Genomic DNA, 9,424 nt, shown 5'->3' on the forward strand with positions numbered 1-9,424 from the left:
TTCCGGTTGGACAGAAGCTCTTATATAAAAAGATTAATGAAATAATACATATATTGTATTAAAATGTTAATGTTTGGAGAATATATTTTGTCTGTTCCGGATCAGTTGTGCTGGCGTAGCTTAACCCTGTACAAATAACCTTTAGGAGGAAAGTAAGAGTAACTACAAAGTCAAGTTTTCACATAATATAATCTTAGGTTTTATTCTGATTTGCTGTTATTATCAAAGTCTAATTTATAACACCGAGCTGTGCAATAAAGAAACTGAAGTATATTATGAGCACAGAATTTATTTTTTCACTTAATGAGAAAAAATGAAACTTTCTTAGTTTATAGATTATTCTGAACTTCTGAAGTAACTTATTTTAATTATAAATGTTCAACAACTTTAATTCTTCAAGCAACAACACAGCGGACAGATCTCAGCCCGTTAAAGTACCAAGACACTACACACTTGTTCCAAAGTGAAGTAGTCTCAAAGTCCAAGTGGAGATACCCCAAAAGATCTAAGCATTCTCAAGAAACTGCTAATTAGTTATCTCCGTAAGAGCAACACAGTATCACCGGATAAAATTCCTGCAGGTAACTTCTGGCTACAGTTAATTAAATGTATTCTGATGGAATATATTACATTGCTTTCAGCATGTTAGGAAAGCGTTTATTCTGTTTAAGTCAAGCAACATTTACTTTCAAAGGCTCCTACCACTATTCATAAGTGTTTCATTGAACGCTTAGGCTCCATCACTCATCCGTATCGTGTGCTCTTTAACTACACAAAACTGCAATAAATTTTTATTAACCAGCTTACAAGATACCATCATTCTGAACACTCTTCCGCATGGCTATACTCTGTTTTCTGTTGCTAACAACATACATCTTTATAGACAGAGAACATAATTGATGTAGAACCTAAGGAAGATGCTGGGGGGGCTGGAGCACCCCCTGTGAGGACAGGCTGAGAGAGTTGGGGGGTTCAGCTGGAGAAGAGAAGGCTGCGGGGAGACCTTAGAGCGGCCTCCCAGGGCTGAAAGGGGCTGCGGGAAAGGGGGAGGGACTCGTCATCAGGGGTGTGGGGATAGGATAAGGGGTCACGGGTTTAAACTGAAAGAGGGGAGATTTAGATGAGATGTAAGGAAGAAATTCTTCCCTGTGAGAGTGCTGAGGCCCTGGCACAGGTTGCCCAGAGAAGCTGTGGCTGCCCCCTCCCTGGCAGGGTTCAAGGCCAGGTTGGACGGGGCTTTGGGCACCCTGGGCTGGTGGAAGGTGGCCCTGCCCATGGCAGGGGGGTGGGACTGGATGGGCTTTAAGGTCCCTTCCAACCCAAACCATTCTGTGATTCTATGATTTTAATGCCATTTGACAATAGATTAAACACTCATTATTGTCCTCTCATATCTGCAGATCATCACAGCAACACTTCTATCGCAAACTTCAAAGAAATTCAAATATCTTCATTTACTAATTTCCATTGTTACAAGAAAGAACATATTGCACTCATTCACCAGCCCCTCCAAAAAAATTACATCTCTCAACACAATTTTTGTAACACGGTAAACTCTAGCCCAGTTATCTTGCAACTGCAACAAGACCCCCACTTACAGCAGTAATAACACAGAAAAAAAAGCCATGCTATCGATGGGATCCAGTAAATAAATACTGTAATATCCAGAACAGTATTAGATAAATCTGTTCCTCAGCCACTGAGTTGCTGACTCCCTTGCCTTGACTGTGTATTCCTGCAGGTTTTGCCCATGTTTGCCTTCAGTATACTTGTTTTCCACTTGGAAAGAACACAACCACAAATACCTTTTCATGCTTTCCATTGCACTTAGCTGGACTGCAGATTGTAAACAAACAAGATAAAAATCTGAGAACTTTTTTGACTGAATTTCCATGAAAGAAACCAGGGAAAAAAAAAAAAAAACCAAAAAAACAAACCACAACAAACTAAAAACCCAACTCTGCATAATGATGAACCCACCAAGAAAAATTCGGCACGCCGTCCCTCACACCCTGCTTCTTCTGCAGCATAAAGGCAACATTTAGCCTAGCAATGTAGATGGTCTTTATTTGTGTCACAGAGGCAATCCTAGGCAACCTCTCTAAGAGATTTTTTTTCTGATTGAGATGTTAATTACTTAACTGCTGTTGTAGGGAGACTGTCTCAAACTAATCTTCCATTCTTCCTCTGTTTAAACTTCAGAGGGCTCACAATTCACTTTTTAAGGCCTTGCATTGAGGAACTGAAATAAAGATCTCACCCTTGATGGAGCTCCCAGATGACACAAGTGCCTAATTCACATGGTGGCCTTTAGTGATCCCTACCTGAACACCACCCGGGTGCTATATGGGATGCCTATGGCCAGGATGCTCCTCTCACTTGCCCTGTGGGACCATCTCCTGATATGGCCCAGAGAACAGTTTTAAAGAAAAACAGCTCTCATATGCTCTGCTTCAGCCAGAAAGCTCGCACTCTGCTGAAAAATCCCTGTGCCCCTGCAGGTAGCGGGGCACAACTCAAAAGTGAACAGCAGGAGGTAAAATGAGGTTTTATTTTTAACCAGCAGTGCTTGTTGATATATTTGGTTCTAGACAAAAAGAGCAGGACATAGAGTTGCCATAGGATGTTGCAGCTAAAATGAGATCAACACTAATTCTGGAGCTCAGGTTCCACTTCTTAGAATAAATCATTCACTGAAGCAATTCACAGAAGAAATCTGAAGTGACACAAATTCCATCAACTGCAGTTGGCAGCCGGCTTTTCAAGAACAGATGCTGGTAATGATAACCAAAAAAGCTTACTTTCTAATGCAGAAAAATTGAGATAGAACATTAACATTATAAAACTCTGCAGAGAAGTAAAAACAGCTCCAGAATAAACCCCGCAAAATACTTTGCCAGGACCTCTGAACTGCAACTTTAGCAGAATTAACATAACTAACCAAAAATCATCTCCAGCAAAAATACCTCCCAAGTTTTGATATGCGTTTCTATCTGTTAAATCTTTCTGTTACCAACACTGTTTACTCTACTTTGAGTCAAAACCATGCATTTTTGATTTCACAAGATTAATGTAATAACTTGCTTTAGCCTGTTAATGCATTCAAAGCTTGCAGACACACAGGAGACTAAGACAGCATCAAGAGCATACAGATGCATTTGGAGGGGATATTTTTTATGCGAAATAAACTACAGATTCCCTAACACATGTCTGCAGCAGGGACTACACTGAAATAAGAGCTCACTAGGGTGTGTTAGGGCTGGAAGTGATGGCTTCCAAGCCCATTTATGGTTTCTAAGCACCACCATATACCATATGATATAAACAACACCAAAGAAAACCCCTAAAACTCTGTCAAGTGACAAAACATACATTCTAGGAAAGCAGTGTTCAGTTCTCAAAAGTGAGACCCAGCCGCTACAAAACAATGATAAACAAAACGTGTGCATTATATGCAGATAACAGTATGGAAGTACGTTGTATTTGTCAGCAGAAGAGTTCAGTCCAACTGATGCATCAAACTGCAGCTCCAATGGTTCTTTTAGTGCCTCAGATCCAGAGAAATGTGAAAAACAGGTCTGTGTTGACCTGTTCTGTCAATAATGTTATTGAGTTACACCTTGTTTTTCAGTAGCCATTAAAAGGAGCTGTATGGTTTCAGAAATAAGGCATTGTAGAAGTTGGCCCACGCTCAGTTTCTCTTAATGCTTTCCACCCTCAAGAATGGTCTTAACAAAACACAGCAGTTGCCGCAAAAAAAGCCGTATCAATCATTGTCTTCTACAAAGACCTCTCCATGCCCACATCTAAAGACAGCAACATGCAATAAAGTGCCACAAAATGCCACGTCTTCCATCCGAGCTTCAGGAATGTGACTCAGCTGTTGCAGGAGCATTTTTGGACACTGTAACCCCTCCACCCTGCCTATGTCCTCTACAGCAGAGGTCCCAGAAGAGCAAAACTGCCCCCACCACACCAGCTCTGGCTTGCCCTGGCTTCAACAGAAACAGCTCCAGCACCGATTCAGCAGCCTTGCCACACAGATGCGAGAGACTCCCTGCGTCTGGGCAATGAGGCTGCCAGCCAAATTTGCCATTTTGGTTGGGTTTTTTAATCATGAATTTCTGTAGTTCTCACCCCATGAAAACTCTCCACCCTCTGACAACATAATTGCTCTGGCCAGTTTATCTCTTTGCTCATGTTTTCAAGGGGGAGTTGGCACCTTGACTGTGACAATCCCCCTCTGCATCTCCAACGTGCTTCAACAGAGCAGGTCCCACTTTGCACAGCTGGAGCAGAGCTTCAAACCAGAGTCAACGAGGGAAGGTGCCCAGGGATCAGCTCTCTGGCCCTGATGGACAAACTATTTCTAGCAGACAAAAATGAAACCTACTGTGTGAATGATGGAGTCAATCCTGCTGCTTTTATAGTGGTTACTTCACCAGTATGTGGAGATATTAGGCATGCTAGAAAACCATTCATCCTAGGTGTGTAAGAGAAATTATAGTCTCACTGCAGACCATTTGATTTAATTTACAGCTTGCTTGCACGTTTAAATCCTGAAAAAATGCCTTCAGTAACCAAAACATTTATAATTAAAATAAGTTACTTCAGAAGTTCAGAATAATCTATAAACTAAGAAAGTTTCATTTTTTCTCATTAAGTGAAAAAATAAATTCTGTGCTCATAATATACTTCAGTTTCTTTATTGCACAGCTCGGTGTTATAAATTAGACTTTGATAATAACAGCAAATCAGAATAAAACCTAAGATTATATTATGTGAAAACTTGACTTTGTAGTTACTCTTACTTTCCTCCTAAAGGTTATTTGTACAGGGTTAAGCTACGCCAGCACAACTGATCCGGAACAGACAAAATATATTCTCCAAACATTAACATTTTAATACAATATATGTATTATTTCATTAATCTTTTTATATAAGAGCTTCTGTCCAACCGGAAAAACTAATTAAATGAGTAAAGGCAGTAGTTTCTTTGCAAACATTCATACCATACACAGCAGACTCAGGAGGATGCTAGAGTGCATTCAAACGTATCTGAGTTTGGTTAATATCCATGTGTATCAGACCTTCGGGGCACGGACGGTGCTCACTTTTTGGAGTAACTCCCAACAGCAGATGTCAGAGTGCTTTTCAATTTGTGGATGACAAAATGACAGGGTACTGACGTCCGTTACCTATACTATTATACCATAGGAATAAAATGGTAGAAGTTGAAGAAAAATCTACATCTACCAACTCACCAGAATCCCGTTACACAGGGATTGAGGGACTTTGAAGAAAATTCAGGTATGTACGAGATAAAAAAATCACCAGCAATCCTGTTCTAAATGAACCATCTACGGCAGACAGTATTGAATCTGAATTTCCCCCAGCAACCATATTAAATGGGGTGAATTTCAGTCTTTCCATAAGCTCAAAAGACAGAGAAAATAATTTTTCCAGCCTTCCCCAGCTGTCATCGCAGTCCCCATCCCAGAGCCGTGCCAGAAGCCCGCTGCACAGCGGTGGCAGCCAGCACTTGCTGGGGCCAAAGCTGGCAGGTGGTATTTTCAGGAGCAATGGTGCAAGACCTGCAGCTAAGGAAGTGAAACCCTCGGTCTCATAAACAGCTCTCAGTTAAGACAATGGAGCCCTCACTAATATAATTGGTCTCATACCAGCTGCTAAAATACTAACTCACTGCATTTGGGAGTCAACACCATTTCTGTCAGTTAAGGAGTGCTTTGCTCACCTCTAGTTTTGCTCTAGCATAGAAGAAAAGGAGGGAAAACAGTCTGTGTCATATACTCTGCCTCCCGTTAGTGAATGTCATGCAAGAGTCCATTGTTCTCAACAGATGAAGAATGAAGGTAGGTAGTCTTTGAAAACAGCTGCTCCTGAGGACTCAAAAGGAAAATAATTCGGAGGGCAATGCTCACATCATTCACTTGGAGAGATGGATTTACGTCCTCCAACCTGCATGAGATCCACAGAGAGAGTATGACTCCATCCCAAGATGAAATCTGAGGTACAAGACACATTTAAAATGAAAAAAAAAAAAAAACAAAAAACCACCCTGCAGTAATACCACTGGAAAAATAATCATTACCCTTCAGGAAATCACTCAGTTTTCCGCCTGTCTGCTTCAACTGCAGAAAATTAAATTTCCCCTTTCTAATGGTGCTGCCTTTGAGTACAGACCAAAAAATAAATGAGCACAAGGCCTGTGTGACCATGGAGAAGGAAGAGGGGCTGCACCTGTCAGTTTAGCATCTCTGGTAACGGGAGGGAAAAGCCAGTGCTGGACACCACCACCCAGATCACAAGCGATGAGCAACTAGTTGTCCATCCCACTCATGCTCACTGGGGTCAGGAAAAAGAGCTTTTGCATTGGCTACCGAGGGTTCTTTTTCCACTTTAGAGATACATCCCCATCTATCTATATATCTTTATTTACACTTTTCTTGGAAGCCTTTAAACCCCGAGGACGAATTGGGTTGTTCTACAAGTGGATGCTGTTCTCTGATTTTAGAAGTGGTCCTTCCCCTGCCTACACGTAATTCCATCTTGCTTTCAGCCCTGCGTGACTTTAGGAATCATCTCAATGCTTTTAACTTGCCTGAAGATGAATGTATATTTAAGCCACTGTTTAAAGTGTCTTTAATGATAGTACAGTTCATTATGACTGTCCTTACCATAAAAGGTACTTTCATCCTTTAGAAAATTTAGTAAGCCTATTAATTATTTTCTTAAAGACTGAATTTCAAAATGTCACTGCTGACATTTAAAGCTCATAAAAAATGCAAGTCTATCTTATCTGTGAGAAACGAGCCTATACAGTCTATTTTAAGATGAAAATATTTATCAAGGAAGACAGTTGCCAATTATGAATACAAACCGAAACAAAGCCACTTACAGCAAGTTCCTGGGTTGGATTTTTTTTTTATCTTTTACATACCAAGGGCATATTTCTCCCCAGCACAGTGGTGCACAAAATAAGTGACATCTGGTGGCTATATGTTGTAATATAATAAGGCGTCTCCTTTCAGTGCTGTTAACCAGCCCCATTTTTAAGTTTACTGCCTCTTAGTAAAGATTTTTAGATGTTTTGTTTATTTCTTTTGACACAGATACTTCTGAGACTCCTAGGCATCACAGTCCCTATGCATGGTGACAACCGCTGTTATCTAATTAAAGTGGGATTGTCATATTCACATCAGGAAAAACATGATCCCGGAAAGGAATTAGCAAGGCATAACAAAACAGCACTAAGATTTAACTGGGCAACACCAGTGAGACTCGTACAGAGCCAGGACGTAAGAAAAGGCTGCCCAGAATTTTGCAAAGGAAATCCTTCAAGCACTCAAAGTCATTAATATCAACTCAGGTTTCTATGGATTGTTTTTCATTTGCTTTTAGATAAACAAAAAAAAAAAAAAAACCAAAAAAAAAAAAACCACCTGCAATTTTCATTCTGAGGTTAACAGCATCCTGGTGACTAAAAATCTAAACGTGTTACAAATTTGAAAGTCTTTGCACTTTTCATACCTTATTGATCCTCAGCGATGGTCACATCTAATCCAGCCAAGCCTTCTGCACCTAAACCTGCACTCCAGACATAAAGCAATTATAACCGCCCTTCTAACTCCTACAGTCCAGAAATAAAGTTGTCTTTCAGAAGGCTATAAGCCTCTCTTGGATAATTAATAAATAGACTGTCAGTCAGCTCCAGTTAAAATTACAAAATTGCTAGCACTGCAATTTCAAGGCTTGTAACACCAATTTCTTCAGTAATAAGTATTTATGGAAAAAAAATCTCTAAGCACTATCTAACAGAGATTAGAGGAAATATAAACAGACTCCAAATATTTATCAGCAGAGGAAGTTCAAAAATATCCCTGCAAAAATAAAGCGGATGGCAGGCTAAATGCAGAGCCATTGAGTGTTCTTCGAAGGATGTGCTAGGAGGAACTTCATTTTCAGTTTGACATCGCTAAATCAAATTAATTCCTTCCTCCTATTCAATTGCTACATAAAAATCCTTGATGCCCAAAGGACAAAGCTAAAAATGTCCCTAAAACCATGCCTGAGTGCTACACTTGATGCAAAATAATGCCCCAACTCCTACCCACACAATGCAGTAATGGAATACTTTAAATAACGAGTTAGACTTTGGGGCTTTCCATCAATTTTAAGGCCTAAATATCCTTAACACCAATGTCCACCTACACGGTCAGCTTCCCTTAGCACTGAAATGGGCACATGCCTGCAGTTTCTCAATAGAAAGGGACCTCTGGGATAACACAACTACCGATATATTCCTTCAAAGAGAAATATTATTTCCTTTCCGCATACCCTCAACCCCACCAGCTATTATCTTCACCTTAAGACTTCCTGGCTGAACTATAGAACATATGCACAGAAAAGTACAGCTGAATGACTTTAGCTCCAGTCACTCATCAAGAAGAAAACTTTTTAAGATCCCATTTCTTTTTTTTTTTTTTTTTTTTTTTTTTTTTTTTTTTTTTTAAATCCTGGCATGCTGAAGTCAGCAGGAAGACATTTCATTGACTTTAATGAAGCCGGAGGTTCATCCCGAGAGCTGCCGTTTGGAATGAACACGGCGTTTATGTCATCTCATTTGAAAGCCTCCATTTTTTTGGTAAATGCAATTTAATGATATTTGCTATTTCAGAGTTGTTTGTTATCTTTAAAAATACACAAAGAAGGTTATTAAAAATATAGCAGTGTCAAATTTTTAGCGATTATAGTTGGGATATTCTTGTACAAATACACACTGTCATAAAGTTTCATCTCGTTTCCTAACACTGAAAAGTCTTAGAATCTACAAATTGTAGTAGTCCGACAAAAATCACATGCTTACCTGTATTTTCACAGTACATTTTTAGTGCTTTTTTTTCCATTTATTATCCAGTGTACCACGACAGCAAGATAATAAACTGGAAAGCTGGAGAGATTACTACACCCACTTAATGGGCACCATTGAAAGAAAAAGCTATCAAAAGCCAGCAGAAGCTTTTTATGCATTCCCCTGTATTACACCAGAATGAGTTATTGCAACCTTGGAACTCAGATATCAAACAATAAGAATACTCAATTTTTAAAGCTGTATACAGAAATAAGAAGCAGGTGATTTGAAGTCATCTAAGAAGGATATTTTTACCCAAAGACTGACTTTTTTTTTTTTTTATTTTTTTTTTTTTAATTAAAAAAAAAAAAAAAAATGTAGTGGGGACTTAGGCTAAAAGTTCCTCACTCTGAAGTACCAGAGTGTTACAGCAGACCACTGCTTCGGTTTACCAACCTTACCACTACAGCCACACACTTCATCAGCGGAGGACTCTGAACTTCTCTAAAACAACCAGAAAACATTTTCAGTGCCCACAAGTTGGAGCAGCCA

At 39.6% G+C, this 9,424-nt stretch overlaps 1 protein-coding gene across 1 annotated transcript in view; it reads right to left on the minus strand.

Moving 5' to 3' along the window:
* Positions 1 to 5,963, minus strand: part of CHST15 (carbohydrate sulfotransferase 15) — a 43,373-nt gene extending 37,410 nt beyond the window's left edge. The window contains exon 1 of the mRNA XM_026851459.1: positions 5,943 to 5,963. The gene's annotated coding sequence lies outside the window, so the exon portion shown is untranslated. The remainder of the gene's footprint in view (positions 1 to 5,942) is intronic.
* Positions 5,964 to 9,424: the final 3,461 nt, after the last annotated feature.

Source organism: Athene cunicularia (genome assembly GCF_003259725.1).
Source record: "Athene cunicularia isolate RWA chromosome 6 unlocalized genomic scaffold, athCun1 chr6_part1, whole genome shotgun sequence".
NCBI lineage: Eukaryota > Metazoa > Chordata > Aves > Strigiformes > Strigidae > Athene > Athene cunicularia.